We start from the raw sequence: 14,647 nt of genomic DNA on the forward strand, positions 1-14,647 counted from the left end.
AAAGAAAATAATGCTATGGAGCCTTCTTATAAAACTGAGCTGAGGCCAATAGTGAGACTGAGCCTGAAGCCTTCAGTCCCTTTAGGGGTCAGGGCCCAGTCACCCTTTGAATTACTGTTCTTAAGTCCCTTCAGGTTCAGTTAGGCCTATAATCATCAATTGCTCTTTTATACATGTTTTCATCTGATGATGCAATAGTGACATTCACCAATGTAAGTTATTACTTTCCTCTTATTCTTACACAATATTGCATTATTGCTCATTATCAATATTACATCATCATCACTTAAAAATATGTAATAGCATATATTACATAACAATCCCCAGTTGTCTAATCTTACATTTTGACATGTTTCTTTATTTCACTGTCACTTGTTCAATGGATACATGTTTTGATACATGTTCTTTTGTAAATTCATTACATTCATTTGTTTTAGAATAGATTGATAATTTAAATCACAAATGCATCTTTTACGCACACATTTAATGATTAAATACACAGCGCTAATTACTGTTGTACCTTTCAATCAGTCATGACGTTCTTGTACTGCAAAGCCATGATTAACTGCAACCAGCCAGCACTCACAGATGTCTATTTAAAGTCTGTAAAATTACAGATTAACTAACAGTTGCTGCTTCAGGTTAGGTTCAACATTACATAACATTACTGGTCACTTAATTAGTTAGTTATTTAGTTATTTTATTGACACAAACAAATAAAATATTTGGGTCTAAACAATATATAAAAAATCATATATACGATAAACCCATTAATCAAAACATTAAAAGAAATGCAAATAATAACATGGAGTTATCAGTAGAGGTTTGCTGGTGCTCCAGTAATGCAATACATGCATGTAACATGACTAAAATTCTTTCATCAGTGTCCACAAGAAGTGAACTCAATTTAGTGGAGTCATGCCCGTATTTCTCACGGATATCCTGCGTACGAGGGCACACAAGTGTGTGTTTTTCATTTTGTATGCCAGTCTTACAGCAACACACACATTGTTCTGGTGGTGTTCGGCACCTCCTCACTATTGGTCTGTGAGAAGACAACCTGAACAGTGTAAAAGTTATTCTCATATTGTCTTCAATGTCAGGTGCATTGCTGGTATAAGGAGGATGGACAGGTATATCTGGGTCTTGTATCTTACTCCCTCTTTAGACTATAATAATACACTTAAATCATTATTATAAAAATTAGGTATTAAATCATCATCATAAAGTCATCATCAGTGCAAGTCTAAATGTGCGTGTCACCATTAAATCAGACTGTCAGCTTGAAAAGGTGTGTTTTCACATGGGATTTGAAGGTCGAAAGGGAGTCAATATTGGGAATGTCGTGGGGGAAAGAGTTTCAAAGGCGGGGGGCAGAACAGATGAAGGCTCTAGTGCCCATGGTTGTCAAGCGGACAGCTGTTGATGTGAGTTACATTGCAGAAGAGGATCTAAGAATACGGGAGGGTGTGCAGATATGAAGGAGTCCAGACAGGTAGAAGGGGGCTTGATTATAAAGGGCCAGGTGAGAAGCAGAATCTTGAAACCGATGTGATATTTAACAGGAAGCCAGTAAAGTTGCTGGAGAACAGGAGCGATATGATCTATGGAGGGGGCTAGCAGTGGCGTTTACCGCCATTATGACGGCTCCAGCACACACTGTCATATACATATCATCTTTGTCACATGATCAGAAACTTGACATTGGATAACATCAACATACATATTACCCTGCAATCATCATTGCATATCTGTATATGACAAAAAAAATACCAAAGAATATATGAAAAGTTTAATTTAATATAACAATTTTAATAGATGCTTTCTAGTAATAGAATAAGCATAATTTTGTTAAAAATGCTGTTGACTATATTACAACAAAATAAAAAATAAACATGACAGAGGTGGGTTTGCCTTTTTCAGGGGCAAAAATAGCAAATGGCACTGTTTTTAATTCAATGAGAGTTCTTTGAACACAGGCATATTTCCAAGCTGGCACTTACTCAAAAGGGCCCATTCTCCACCCAACGCATTGTTAGAGGGCCCACTCTCTCTACTTCATGGGTCCGAATGCAACTGCACTGCCTACACTGTCTATATTTACGTCCCTGGGTTCTAGTAATGTTACAGGTGGCTAAATTCCAGACCAATTGGAGTTTATGAAGACACTCCAATTGACACAGAATTACAATAATCAATACGGGACACAACCAAAGAGTGAACGAGATTCGTGGTGCCATGAGGTGTAAGTGACAGGCAAAGATGATTCATATTACGTAGATGAAAGTATACAGACCAATCAACGTTATTAATGTGGGCCTCAAAGGACAATGTACTGTCCAGGATGACACACTCACTCTCAATCATCTCTCCACAATCACTCGCACAGTGGTCTGTACAAATGTACAAATGTTGCGGAGAAACAGGATCATAGTGTAAGTACATCTACTGATGCTTCCAGACACATCTTCAGTGATGTCCCTGGAATCATCGGGTGTTTCGGGTCTTTCAACATCATACGCCCTCCTCCAGGCGACCCAGCTGAGGCTGATCAGACCTCAGCTTGTGTCCAGATGGCTTTTCTAGCTATTCTGACTCCATGGATCTCCTCTCTTGAGCCATAGCCATCTTGAGGCTTTCTCTGCTGCTTTGGTGGTGTTGCAGATGGCTCTCCTCTTCCTCACTCCATCAATGCCCAACAAACTGAAGGCTCTGGACAGGGATTGGGCTGCAAAGCCCCTGCATCCGACCTCTATTGGGAGACACCTCGCTCTCCAACCGGCTTGTTGACACTTGCTGACCAGTTCCTCGTACTTGGCGAGCTTCCTTTCAAAGGCCTCCTCCAAGCGGTCTTCCCAAGGGACTGTTAACTCCAGCAGAACCACCTGTTTGGTGGACTCAGACAGGAGAACAACATCTGGTCTTAGGGTGGTGGTTGCAATGTGGTTGGGGAACTTCAGTTGCCGCTCAAGGTCCACCAACAACTGCCAGTCTCTTGCAGAGGCCAGGATGCCTGCAGATGCTTTTGCAGCTGGTCTTGGCTGCTCCCCAGCTCTGATGAAAGTGATGGCTTGCTTGGGGGGGGGCGGGAACGCTTGGCCCACTGAACTCCTGCGCCGATGGCTTCAGCAATGGCCTTCAGGACCTGGTCATGCCTCCATCTGTACCTTCCCTCTCCTAGTGCCTTTGAGCAGCTGCTCAGAATGTGCTGTAGGGTTCCACACTGGGAGCACAGTGGACATGCTGGTGATTCCACTTTGCCCAGAGGTGTAGGTGTGATGGACTGGGAAGCACATCATAAACCACCTGGATGAGAAACTTGATCCGCTGTGGCTCAGCCTTCCACATCTCGGCCCAAGTCACCTTCCTCGTGATTGCGCTCTCCCACCTTGTCCAAGCGCCTTGTTGCCGCACTCCCACTGTCCTGCAAGACCTCTCCTCCTCGACTGCTGCTCTCACCTCCTCCTGGACTAGGCGGCACATCTCCTTCCTTTTAGCCACAGATATGTTATATTTGTGCCTTTCACAGGTATCATATCAACGTTTCTAAAGTGACGTAGAATATGAGCTGACTTTGTCATTTGGAGGTGAGTGGGATGGCAGAAGGCGTGTCACTTCTGGCAAAACATCTGCCAAGCTGCAGACCACTCTTTGAAACCACCGACAACAAAACCAGTTGTGATTTAGAGAGTCATTGCTGTGTTTCCAGTGGCTTTTTAGGCAGCAAATGTGGGTGTCCTGTAGCTACCTGTCACTGTTTTCCAAGAGGGACTGTGCCAGGAACAATGATTGTTTTTCTATAAGGACATTGCTTTGTTTCCTGCAGGGATAGTGCTACGTAAACCATGACCAAGATTTTTTTTTTTTGGCGAAACCTAAACATATGTTACCACAGCCTTGTTGAAATGTAAAGTTTTAACAAATCTGTAAACACACTCAATAAACGTTATGTATGCCTTGCAGAAACGTACAAAGCTGTCATTATGTTCCTGATGATTGGTTTTCTCCTGCAGAGGGACATTTTCCCACAATGTGACAAGTTTGATTTTCCTAGCTTAATGGGGAAACAAAACTGTTTCAGATCAAACCATCAGTTCATTTCATTCCTCTGGCTCCCTGCTGGAGATTTACTTACTGCTGTCAATCATTTTCCTCAGTTAATATATAGAAGAAATAAATGCACACTCACAGTACAGATCCATGTTTAGGTGCTGTGTTTATTAATGACTTAGACGATGCTAATTGTTGCTGTATGTTTGATTCAGTCATGCTGTCAGCTCGTATGATGTGGCCTCAATTCCAGCCAGCACGCTCTTACGCCATGCTGACTTTGCGCGCGCGATTGTGTGTGTGTGTGTGTGTGTGNNNNGTGTCTTCTTCTCCCTCAAGCCTACATCACTGTAACCCCCCCACCCCCCACCCCTCTCCTCTCCCTCACACATACACACACCGGTCCCACCTCCCTATACCCAAACTACAGTGAATCCCATTCAAGCGATTCTCCGCAGTGCTGAAAGAGCAGTGTGAAGTAAAGAAGGAGAAGGAGGAGGAGTGAAAGAGGGGGGAAGAGAGGAGAAGAGGGGAGATACGGGGAAACACGAGAGAGAGAGAGTGTGTGTATGTGTGTGTGTGCAGCGAGAGCAGGAAAGAGAGAAAGAGAGAGAGATAAGGGGAAAACTGTAAATTTGGTGCCCAGGCTTCCCAGTGCGCACTCATCTCTCGTCGGCTGCACCGTCCGAGCAGCTCTCCGCTCCGCAGGGTGAGTAAAGCTTCTGCTGCCTTATGTTTAACTGCGACTCACCAAACCCCTCCATTCCACCCATGTATCCCTCACCGTATCATCTCACCTCACTCCCCCGTCTCTCGCATCTGTTCTAAAGCCGCTCGCACTCTTTAGGGCTTGTTGAGGCGAGCTCCGCTTCTTTGGTTGCGCACGTCAGGACTTCTGTTTCGGCTGCAGGGATGAGAAATGATGCTCATGCATGTGACTGTGTTGACAGGGAATGTTTAACCTCCCTAAAAAAATAGCCAGGGATGTTGTGTAAGAGAGGAGACTCAAGTCTTTCTGCTCCCCTCGGTTTGAGGGGACGTGCGCTGTTTTGTTGACAGCTGATGAGCGTGTGTGCACGGCTGTTTGCTGGCCTGTTAGCGGAGGAATGTACTGTACAGTGATTAGTGTGGCGCATTTGGAAGGAGCGCGCCGCTGTAACGCCGTGCAGTCAGTATAGAGTCTGGAGAACGGCACGGTTAAAGCCGCGTCGCTCCCAGCGGCGCGTGGAGAAGAGGAGAGAGAGGGAGGGAGGGTGACGAAGGGGAGGGGAGGAAAAGTGTGTGTGGATGATGTGATTGTGTCACTACAGTACATGTGTGTTAGAGAGAGAGAGGGGGACAGGGAGGAGAGAATAGGAGTGAGGCAAACGTGTGAGGGTGAGACCGTGTGCACATGTGTGTGTGTGCGTGTGTGTGCGTGTGCTCTAAAAAGTCTTGGCTGCTTCTTGGGGAACCCATCCTGTGATACTGTTCCAGCAGACTGCAGCACTTCATACTAGGTCCATCTCACTATCCTTACTGTACATCTATATGCATAATGTGTGTGTGTGTGTGTGTGTGTGTGTTGTCACCGAAAAGGGATTAAAAGCTGACAGGAGTGAGAGCCCCTTTTTTTTTGTTTTTAATTTCCAGCTATATCCAGCTCTTCATTCTGGTAATTAAAGTGAACCAGTGTATTTGTTAAAGACGAGGGGAATCTGCAGAGATTGCACAGTGCAGCATATAATGATAGGACCATTTTAGAGGCTGTAATATAACTGTAAATCATATCATTTCAAACAGCTTTTAGGGAGTTAAAGGACACCTTATAATGGCATGTTTGTAAAATATGTCTTTGTGCCTCCCACAGATATATATCACAATAGAGTGGTTTAACCTTTAGTATGTGACAGCTTGTGCATTAGCTGTTCTAATGCTGCATTAAAGTCATGTGGAATGGTAGGCAGTGACTGGTGGTGCCAGATCTAACGAGAGAAACAAGCAACTGGGTCTATGAACACAAGACGCAAAGAAGCAGTAAATTAAAAAAAAAAACAGTCAAGAGACAGGCCACTTGACCAGTTTGAATATATATAATTTATTTTGCAGTGCATAAGCAACCATTTAAAAGATTTAATTGTAATTTACCATTTTTCTTGAAATGAAAATAAATAAGTTGAATTTAAATTGAAATGATTTAACCCAATATACATTTCTGCATACCACAGGTTTATTTGTACATTATTATGTAGCAGCAACACATTCTCATCCAAACTTGTAAGATATTGACACTTTCTCAGCGGACGTAAACGTCAAAATATGATGCGTTAGGTACCCTCTTGCACCAGTTTTGGATGTTCTGGGACAGGGTGTCCAACCTGGTCTCCCTCCAAAATCTGGCGCTTGGGCAGTAACTTTCGGCATCAGGCACAGATGAAAAAGCCATCCTTTAATGTCAGCATGATTGGTAGTCAGTCGCGGTACATTTCAACGGCAGTATCGGGGGAAACGACAAGAACGAAAGTCCGAGTGGGGTGGGCAGGAGGGGTGGTGAATGGGTCCAACAAACGGCAACTTTCACCCAGGAGAGCGGTGTTTGCTTCCCATAAGATTTTAAAGCCAAACCCTGTTTTTTTTTCCTAAACCCAGCTACATGCTTTTATTTTGTAAGAGACTGTATGTAAATGTTAAATTTCCTGTGAAAATGGAAGTGTATTTCCAATTAAGTCAATGCGTGTAACAGGCAGAACTTGACATGGTGTTCCAAAACATCAACAGCCAATGCACCCATGGTACCTTGCACATTGTATCTGGACATGGAAAGTCCATGACTAAACATTGATATGTGATGAGGTCGGACTGAGAATGTGTTGGCGTGTCAATTTGCACTCAAATTGTGTCCTTTCAAAATACACCTCCTTTTTCACAGGAAATTTACAGTCTCTGTTTGTTACAACCATGTAGTCTTTTTTTTTAAGATAAACTTACAACACAGGTAAAACACCTTGTTTTTACATTTATCTCCGTAAGTTTAGGCAACACAAGTCCATGGTTAGGTGTGGAAAAAAACCCTCATGGTTTGGCTTTAAGTAAGTACAATTGTTATTAGCATCATGTAACATAATGCGTCATGTGTCATGGGACATATGTCACTATCGTAACATATATTGAAATAACTCCACTGACTTTTGGTTTCATAGAGGAAGCAGACAGCAAGCTCTGGAGTTTGTTTGACCCATCGACCTCCCCTCCCACCTGCTCTATGGGGACTTTTCTTGCTCCTTATTATATGGGAGTTGACAGTTTCATAAGGCTGAGAAAGGTGCCTTTGTGCGTTTGTATCTGAGGCGGACATCCACTGACAAATTGACATATTGGATACGTTCAGTTGTTGCCCACTGTGTTCACAACTGCTGCTGCCCAGTGTAAATCATTCCACTGCGAAAGGTGTTTTAATGCTTTGGTATGTCACACCAAGATCATTGACAGAGCAGTGGTATTTGACGGGTTGGGAATGAGTACAGGCTGGTTGCAGATACGTTAAAACTTAACATTTCAACAACGTTTTGGTGAACATGTGGCTAGATTTAGGCACAAAAACCACTTGGTTATGGTTAGTAAAAGGTGGCACTGTCCCACTTAGAAACACAACAATGGCTTGCTAAAAAACACCCATGTTTGAGGCTGAAAAGCTACTGAAAATGCTGCAATGACTCGCTGTTGTTTGTTGGTGTGCAGTGGTCTGCAGCTTGGCAGGCGTGCCATCTATGTGTCACGCCATTCACCATCCCCTCAACCTCCCAATGACAAAGTCAGCTCATTTAATACATCTCTTTAAAAACGTTAATATGACCCATATGAAATGTACCAATGTAATGTATTCCTGGTTTGCAGAAATTTACAATGCCAACATTTTCTTCTGGCAACTGGACTGGATCCGGCAACAAGACAAACTAGAGATGTATGGTGAGGGAAGACAGGAAACATAGAAATAAGCCCAAAGACCCCTTGCAACCTGCAACTACCAATATTTTTATGCAACTTTACAGGAAAACAAGCCCAGAGATGATTATAATAAGCAGACTTGGCAACTTTTATTATTTTGCTGCAGAGTGAGTGCTCTTCACTTTGCCATTGCTCTTTGATACAGGCAGCTGCAGACACAGTGCAGATGCCCAGTAGAGGAGAGGCTTTGCATCATAAGGCACTTATCTTCAGCGAGATGGTGAATTTACATCTCACAGCAACTTAATATAATACAATCTCTAGTTTTTTTATATCTAGTGTCAGCAAAGAATGTTGAACATTTACAACTCGTTGTTAGCATAGTGTAACCTGGAAATCCAGATGCCCCGCCCCTAACAAATTTGAATTTGCTCTGCAGGGGGGTCTGGCCCCGATGTGCAGAGCCTGTTGAATCACCATCGGACCAATCAGGTCAGTGTATATGACAGAGGCGTGCTCTGGGTGTGCGTAACATGATGACGACAGTGCTGTGCCCTAAGAGTCTATAAGTAAACCCGCCAAGATGGCAGCTGCCGAAGGACCGCGTCCATTCAATTTAGCTTTGGGAGAAACGCTAAGCCAACTACACGTGTCTTTTTTTTGAGAGAGAGGAACAGAAAACTGCCCTAGAAGCCTTTGTTTCCAGGAAGGACATTCTTGCCATTTTGCCAATGGGATATGGCAAATAATATATCAGTTAGCCCCACTTTTCGGCAAACCAATGGGGCTTAGTGCAATGAACACGTCACCTTGTTTTTTGCTCTGATTGGCCATCGTGCTATCCAATTGCGTGCGGTGGCATTTAATATGCCTCAGTGCCGCTCCTTGGGTAGGAAGGGTGTATCGGTGAGGGCCAGACTCAAAATCTTTCTAGATTTGAGTCTGGATTTCCAGGCTAAGCGTAGTGTGCATGATTACTATATTACGTGAACATCACTGTCCTACTGAATGTCATGCTAAACCCCGTTAGGGTATGAAAAAAAAAGATACAAATACAAATACTTGGATTGAACAGCCAAATTTGATTCAACTTACATAATTCTGAGCTGGGTACAGCCCTCAGCAGAATTGTAGACAAGGTAGGTTTCGAGAAAGTGGGTTTACCCATTAAGACTCATGCTCACAATGTAGCAGTTCCTTTTGGAAATAAGAGTGGGGTAATGGCATTGCAAGCTTGAAAGTCATGTATAATATTCAACCATTTAATTCACTGCAGAGATGTTCACAGATCTGTGCTCAGGTTGTATAAGAAGTGAAGTGTCATTATTATCAGTTGGATTGCAGCTCTCTGAGGTGAGGAGAAATGAATCACACGCTAACTTCAGTTGTTTAAACGGCTGATTGATGGTGTGAGTCACCAGCGATGGCAGGGTCAGTGCTTCAGTTCCCACCGGGGTTACTCAAGGTACTGTAAAGTCCTTGAGATACATTTGTCCATCGGAGAGATAACAACACATCTCTGCCGTCATGTTAATATCTTATGACTCCAGATTACAGCAATGTCAGCAACAGGGTGATTTGGTTGAGACGAATTATCAACTCTAACTCTGATGAAACAAAGAATTTAAATGTGTCCTATAACCACATTTTAAGCAGTACTGGTTCTGTTTTTAATCTGGATCTCGTCAAGCATGTCAAGAACAAAATCAATCAAAAAGTAGTCTGGCTGTGATGTGTTTGAGTCTGACCCAAATAAACCTGATGATTATTAATATACAAACTTTCACTATAACCCTGACTTTCTACTGAAAAAACAGTTAATTGTAGATTCTTTGTTTCTGTGCATTGCAGTCAGGTATCAGGTTTTAAGCTTCACTGATAATAATGAGATTATTAGGTGAAGAATGCCCCTGAATTTAAATTTTACCATTGTTAAATGCTATTTTCAAAACAAATAAATATTAAGAGGAAGCACCAAATAATATGCTGCAAAGGTACCTAACAGATCATATGAGAATATATGGTGACAGTCACTTTTTCACATTATGTCTCAGAATGGAGAGCTGTGATTCTATTAAAGCAATGACAAATGGATCTAAAGAGGAAAAACATGGCTCATAATGTATGATTGGATAATTGTATTAAGGAGAAGCCAACGAGAGGAGACTTGGAGCCATACAGCAATGCAGAAATGGTCGATTGATTGGGTTTGTCCAAGGAGATGATGCTGGAAGCTTTTGCTCTGTCTGCTATGTCTTTTAGTTCCAAGAGTCTTAAATTACTAAATTAAGAAATCAACAACATTGGTGTTTCTTCAAACACTTAAATTAGCCATATGTTCTTTTTGCTCTATCGAAGGCTGTAAATTGATCAAAGTGTTCCAGAATTTTCTTCCCATTTGGAAGATCTCTGTCCTTGGGCTGAGAGGCTCTGACTTGGCTGCATGCTGCTGGGTGATGTGCAGGGAACCCTGTTTTAACACAGCCATATGGTATTTTGAATTTATTCTGAAAAGTGACCTCATGTGGTTGTATTAATAATGAAGTAGCTTGATAAAGTCTTAATGCTGCATACCATGGCACGAGTCTCTGTAAATGAGTATGATGCTCAATGCATTGTTCGTTGCAGTATGCTCCAAAATGCCAGGTGATGTACAAACAAGATATTCTGTGGATAAGCAAGAAGTCAGCGAGTTATACCAGGAAAACTTTAAACTGGAAAATTGGGATGTCTGGCAACAGGTGTAAACACAGACGTACTGTGCCACCAACATTGCATTTGGTCCCTTTATTGGACTTGCATTTATGTAGCATCTTTCTAGTATTCCGACTACTCAAAGTGCTTTGACACTACATGTGACATTCACCCAGTCATACAAACATTTATACACTACTGGCTACTATACAAGGTGCTACCTGCTACTCAGTTCTTCCGATCCTCCAATTAGTGGAAGACCACAGCCTCTCATATGTGCACTGAAATTAATGCTGTTGATTACCTGCGAATTGAAATTATTTTATACCACGTTTCTTTCTCCATGTGGCCGTGTTTTTCAGCTTGTACAGCATGTTTTTCCACACCCTGCTGCAAAAGGCCTCTCCTTTCCCTCGTGCTGGGGTACTTCTTTTCTAAAATATAAGGCCTCTGACTCTCCCTGTGGTCACAGGCTCGTAGAGATGTCTGTCCAGGTGAATCTGCTTAGCCAGTTTTCCCTGTTGAACTGAAAAGCTCCTCATGCATACATGGTATACATTAACAAACATTCAGTGATGAATGATCAAGGACCACAACAACTTTCAGAGCTTTCATGCACAATATGAAAGGGGTGATTATGTCATTTTCCTTACACAAGGGACACTATGGCAATTATAAACCTATCTTAGCCCCTTAAAGAGGCAACAGATAGCATCTTTTACTAACTATATCATTATGAAAATAATGTGGGTTGCACAGGGTAGTGGCCACAGTAAAATCAGACCATCAGCGTTTACATAGGTTACTTGGTGGCTTTGCAATCTTTGCAATAAGCTTCTGCCACCGGTGCCGAAATTTCGCGGAAAAAATCTGCTTTACGGCAGGAAACGCATCATGTATTGCGAAATTGGTCGGTCAGCCAATCAGGGACTGGAGTGAGTCCTTATGAGGAGTTGGGCATGAGATAGTTGAGTCACAAGCACAATGGCAGACGGACAAAGTTTGGAGCCAAGTGAAAAACGGCCTAGCAAAAGAAAACTGAGGAGGCAAAGACGAGCAAAAAGGAGAGTGATAAAAGAAGAGGAAAAGAGTAAACCTCAGTCAGGCGTTCAAGAGATGGAGGGAGCTCCGTGACCAAAGAGGCTTCAAAACCGATGTCCAGCTAGATTTCTTTCTAATGGATCAGTGAGTAACACGGCTAAATGTTAGCTAGCCGAGAAAGGACTGTACTGTACTGGCTGCTAGTTCATTCCTAGCTGGCCAGCATCGCAAATCGCCGCAACCAGGAGCTGGGTAGCAAGAGTTGGTCTGCTGACATCCTCGTTGCCATTCTACAGCAGCCCTCGGACAGTGAAACCCCCTCCCATCCTTCTGTTCTCTTCTCACGGAGGCAGCTATCGACAGACATCGCCCAGCTAAGTTACGCCCAGCTAAGTGAACACTGGACTTTGTTTCCCATTCAATTTGAGCTTCAACCGGCCGCATCGTTTCCATACGGTCCCGTTTATTCTAGAATCAGGACTGTTTACATGTGCATATTGGTATAATTCCACTGTGTCTACTGTTGTTTGTACTGATACTGTACATATTGGTATAATTTACTGTGAGTTGTTTGTACTGGTACTGTACATTCTGGTATAATTATTTGCATTACTGTTTATTTTTTCTTCAGATAAATCTGATAATTGTTGCTCGGTCTCTTTACTCATTTATTTAGTATAGTGTCCACACACCTTCTCATTCTACACATACATTATCTCTGATCCCCACGGTCAATTTGGTTGTTGCGACAGTGCAACGCAACACCACTGATGCTAGGTGGCGCCAAGCTAAAAAATCCCGAATCCTATCTGTTGCCTCTTTAAGCACGAGGTGGGGTGGACAGATAAGTTTAGTCAGGAGCCCCTTTTACACTGTCCAAGGCAGGAATGTTCTGCGGTTACTCCACCTCGCGACCCTATTGGCGATCTCTGTGTATAAGGTGGTAGTGTGTGATTTTTTAAAAACAATTTTAAAAGGAACTATTGACTGTATAAAGTACTTAGTTTCAAATTTGAAAATGCCTTAAACCTTCATTCTTTCTCTCAGTCAGCAGGAGGTAGCTCCACTGGCTGCTAAAGGAAATCCAATTTTATAGAAATCTACAAGAAAATGGCCCTACTTCTTACTTGATTTATTCAAAACATGAGTCCACAAACCAATGGGTGACATCATGGTGGCTACGTTTTTTATTTTATTCAGTCGGTAAAGAAAAACTGACAAGAGATTACTTGATTTGAAAGACTTTCTAGATAAGGGCTCAGTGTGCTTGAATCAAATTAATATCATGTACATTTAAAGATAAAAGTGTTTTATGGTCTGAATGGCCACACTTGAATGCAGAGCACAGAATTCTTTTGGCTGCATCACACTGCCTTTCCGATCTCCTTCCAAGAGCTGCCTGTTTGGCTTTTTTGATGTCTCAACACAATAAATCCTACCAATGGGGATAAGGGAGCACACTTTCATACAGTCTCTCCTCAAAGCCATTCATAATTTTGTACTCGGTTCTACACACAAAAAGTTACAGAAGTACAGTAGTCGTGTGAGGAATGATGAAAGAGAGTTGGAGAGAAAAGATATACTCCTGCATATTTTCCTCTCCTCCACAGACCGAGACAATCAAAAGAAATTGTTAGTTTTACAGCAATTGTCAGGCATAGACCCAGAATTCTGATTGTTGTAAAAGTGCAAGGGGAGGAGGTTTCCAATGCTTCCAGTACCATGTGTTAGACGTGAGCAATAGTCAAATCTGCCTTTATGCAACCTGTCCTGGATTCACCCATTGGATCGAGTCCTTCCAGGTTCAAACTGAATATCAAAACCTAAACTAAAAATAAACCAGTGCAGTCGACCAGGAAACAAAGCAGTTTTTTTTCTAACAAGCAGACATTTTGGGGAAGCTAGCTTTCCACCAAAGCAGTGATACATTTTCAGTGTTTGTATCATGCACAGTTTAGGTCGATTCCCCCTCTGGCCAAAGCCAAATGTGACCTCAAATTATACAACATTCAAACAGAATGAAGGTGAATGAATGTGTGTGACTGGGTGGTGAAGGGTTTTTATTTTAGGGCTTTTGTGAATACTGCTCTGCATGTACACAGGCATGTAGGATGTGTCACACTTTACACTGCCTGCCTGCCAGCCTTGTGCATATGTGTGTCTCTGTGTGACGTACAGTATGTGTGTGTGTGGCACAAGGACTTTCCTCCATTTTTGGGCCAAGGTCTTTCCCTGTAAGCTCCCTTTCCTTTTCTTCTCCCTTCCTCTGTTATTCCCCCAATGTATCTCTGCTTATCTCTCCCTTTAACCTCTCCTCAGCACATTAACAGACTCTTGCAGGCCTACCCTCGTTTGCTCCATCGTGTGTGTGTGTGTGTGTGTGTGTGTGTGTGTGTGTGTTTTCTTACCCACTGCATAAGCTAATTATCTTTATCAGCCCAGCAGTCGTTCTACAGACTACAGGACGAGGGTTTGTTTCCCAAAGCTTTCATCGTCTTAAGTACCGCTTTGAGAAATGAGTCTTCTTGCTGCTCCCAGAGAAGTGAACGTGGTTCTGCATCGTTACTAGGAATGGCTCGTCTTGAGAATTTTGATGCTATTTTAAAACATAATTTGTTTTTGGCATTTTCGACGCAAATGTTTTTTCCTTGAACGGCACTTAACCTCCTCCATCACTCTTCTTTCTCTGTTTGTCCTTTTTGTCCTCTGCCTCTTTCTTTATTTCCTTACTTATTACTAACTTTACCCTATTCTTACTTTCCATAATCCCCTTGAGCAGTTATTATGTCTCAAAGCATCCTACCCTTCAATCTGTCTTTATTCCATTTTCTTCCCATTTGCCAGAATAAGTGCCAGCATTGTATTTTAAAGCAAACTACGGGTATGTTAAATATATGCATTTCATATGTACGGAAACTTATCATGTCTTTATGTTTCA

The 14,647-nt window shown here is 42.4% G+C and overlaps 1 protein-coding gene across 1 annotated transcript in view; it reads left to right on the top strand.

The window, feature by feature from the left end:
* Positions 1-4,619: 4,619 nt before the first annotated feature.
* Positions 4,620-14,647, top strand: part of LOC126383992 (voltage-dependent calcium channel gamma-7 subunit-like) — a 64,212-nt gene continuing 54,184 nt past the window's right edge. The window contains exon 1 of the mRNA XM_050034784.1: positions 4,620-4,759. The gene's annotated coding sequence lies outside the window, so the exon portion shown is untranslated. The remainder of the gene's footprint in view (positions 4,760-14,647) is intronic.

This window comes from Epinephelus moara, chromosome 22 (genome assembly GCF_006386435.1).
Source record: "Epinephelus moara isolate mb chromosome 22, YSFRI_EMoa_1.0, whole genome shotgun sequence".
Taxonomy (NCBI): Eukaryota; Metazoa; Chordata; class Actinopteri; order Perciformes; family Serranidae; genus Epinephelus; species Epinephelus moara.